The following is a 3118-nucleotide window of genomic DNA, read 5'->3' on the forward strand; positions in this document are numbered from 1 at the left end:
CATTATGTACTGCCTTGCTGAAAACATAAAAATCAACCTTCCCTCCTTGATAATTTCACATCTCTCTTACTGCATTACCCATAACACCAAAGTGGGTTATGGAAATCTTCTTTCCTCTGTTTTCAAACAATGCAAAGTTAAACTGCCTACTAGTCCCTCTGTAACACCCCAAAACTTTGGTTCTAAAACTTTATAAAACATTCACTTTTCATTAAGATATCTGACCAAACCTTTAGGGTGTTACCGCCGCATCTATTGTTCAAAATAAATGCAAGGCTAATTAAAAAAAAAATTTAACTCACAAACCAAAGTATCAAAATACAAACTAAGTTGTCTACAACCAAACTAAACAATCTCAAATGACAGTACTGTAATGTTTATTAAACAAGGTGAACTAAAAAACTATAAATTCACTCATTCCTGCAACGTAGTCCCTTTCACCAACCTGCACAATATAAATATGGAACAGAACAAAGAAAAACAAAAACACAAAAATTAGCGAAAGCTAAGTAACTACAACTCCATCCCGTAAAATAATAATAATAATAGTTATATTTTAAAAATAATTTTTACAGCATACATACAAATATAATAAAATGTAGACAAGTATAACATAAAACAGACATGTATAACGTAATACAAACAACTATATAACACACTTAATCAATTTAAATACTCCAAGTTTATATGATTCACACAACATCAAATTTAATTATTAGAGGGGAATTAAACGTCAGTAGGCCGGGACTAATCCCAGTAACCACCTACTTCAACATGGGTCGTCACCCAGATAATTAAGAGTAATGGCCAATATCGTTTTGCAGAACGTCCCTAGTGTGCACACCCCTCACTAATCTAATGGATATCCGCAATGCGCACCAATAGTATTAGGAGGAAGACAATAAAAAGTTGTAACAGAATAAAATTAAGTACTGTTCATCACCTATGGAGGATCCAAGTCCACAGGATTATTCCCTCAATATTATTTCCACTTTACATGATTAATATATTTTAATAGTTATGGCACATCAAAAAAATCACATTAACATTAACATGAACGTCTTTAGTTCAAATAATATTTTTCACAACTTAGCCACTTAATAAAAATTATAATAATCAACGTCCATAATTCATAGTAACCAATATATCCATCATTAGAGCCTCATAGAGTCACAATATATATCAACTTATAATACCGTTCGCTACATCATTAACACACTAGTTATACCCATTAAGTACATTATCAATATTAGCATAATTTTAATACGATGGTATAATTAGGTACATTGAAAAAATCCACTTTCATAACAACAATACCAGTAGATACATATATATTATACGCAGGGATAATAGTACTATAGTAATAATAATAATAATAATAATAATAATAATAATAATAATAATAATAATATATAATATATAATAATAATAATAATAATAATAATAATAATAATAATAATAATAATAATAATAATAATAATTTTAGTCATAGAAAGTACTATACGATTCCTGTCACATAATATACATCTAACATAAACATAGAATCACATAACCACATGTATTACACATAGCACATACAATTCCTAACGGGATTCTAGTTGTTGATGGACATTGTGAATTGCCTCAAACGCGTCCCAAATATAGCAATATCAACTAAAAGTCACCTTCTACGAAGTTTCCGTCTACAACAAATAATATCACCTCAAGTTAGTCACTTAATATAATATCCCGAAAAATAATTATTCAAAATTAGAAAATTAATAGTAAATGACAAAGTCAAATAACCAAGGTTGCAAAGAACAAATTTAAAAGCTTTGAAAAAAAAAAGTGACATAAGGAAATTTTTTTTTTTCTTGAAAGTTGTTTCAACGTGACAGCAAGTCACGGATCTCTCGTGGAATTTGCTGCACAGGTAATCTTTTCCTCTTTCTCTTTTTTTTTTTTTTTTTGTATTAAAACTTCTAAAGCTTGACAAACAAATTTTTAAAGAACTGGTGCACGCAGCACGCAGCAGCGAGAAGCAGGAGGAAGAAAGGAAAGAAGAAAGAAGAAGAAGAAAGAAGAAGACTGACGCCGGATTCCGGCCAAGTCATCGGGTTTAAAAAGTTTTTTTTTTTTTTTCTGTTGAAACCTTCGAAACACAACAATGGTGATTTTAGATCTGAAATTTAAAACTTACCAAAAAGATGAAGAAAGTGTATTACGTGAGAATTTTTGGGTGTTTAGGGTATATATATGTGTGTAAATCTAGGGTTTTCACTAAAAGATAAGTAATTAAAAAAATTTCAGAATTTTCTTTTCTCTCTATCTTTCTTTTTGAACGAAAAAAAATCTGATTTCGAATTTTTTTTTTTTTAAAGATAAAAATCTGATTTAATAAATAAAAACAGTTTCATAAAAAAAAATCTTATTTATTATGATTTTACTTTATTTTTTTCCAGAATTTTATATTTATAAAATCTTATTATAACAAAATAAATTTTATAAAATAGTTACAAAAATTTGGGATATTACATCTACTCTCCCTTAAAAGAAAGTTCGTCCTCGAACTTTAACATTATCGTTCGCTATTAATATGCAAACAAAAAGTTAGTATCACATTCTACCCCCCTTAAAGAGTTTCGTCCCCGAAACTCAAGCGTACCTGCTGAAAAAGTTCGGGATATCGGTTTTTCATATCATCTTCGGCTTCCCATGTAGCCTCTTCAGAAGTTTGACTTGACCATAACACCTTAACTAATTTTACCGCCTTGTTCCGGGTACTTCTCGTTTTGGTATCAAGGATTCTAACCGGGCGTTGCTCAAAGGATAAGGTCTCATCTAGTTCAATGGTTTCAGGTTGAATGACATGGGTAGGATCATGGACATATTTTCGAAGTTGAGACACATGAAAGACGTTATGGACATTAGCTAACTCCATTGGTAAGGCTAATCTATAGGCTACTTCCCCAATTTGCTCCAAGATGGTCCAATGTAACGTGGACTCAACTTTCCTTTCCTACCAAATCTCATGACACCCTTTGTTGGTGACACTTTTAGCAAAGCCTTCTCCCCAACCTCAAATTCCATCTCCCTTCTATTCTGATCTGCATAAGCCTTTTGTCGATCTTGAGCTGCC

At 31.0% G+C, this 3118-nt stretch overlaps 1 long non-coding RNA gene across 1 annotated transcript; it reads left to right on the forward strand.

Moving 5' to 3' along the window:
- Nucleotides 1-1504: 1504 nt before the first annotated feature.
- LOC130590600 (uncharacterized) lies at nucleotides 1505-2059 on the forward strand. Its single transcript, XR_008968446.1, has 2 exons — nucleotides 1505-1912; nucleotides 1990-2059. It is a non-coding gene; the product is annotated as an uncharacterized LOC130590600 (long non-coding RNA).
- Nucleotides 2060-3118: the final 1059 nt, after the last annotated feature.

Source organism: Beta vulgaris, chromosome 2 (genome assembly GCF_026745355.1).
Source record: "Beta vulgaris subsp. vulgaris cultivar EL10 chromosome 2, EL10.2, whole genome shotgun sequence".
NCBI lineage: Eukaryota > Viridiplantae > Streptophyta > Magnoliopsida > Caryophyllales > Amaranthaceae > Beta > Beta vulgaris.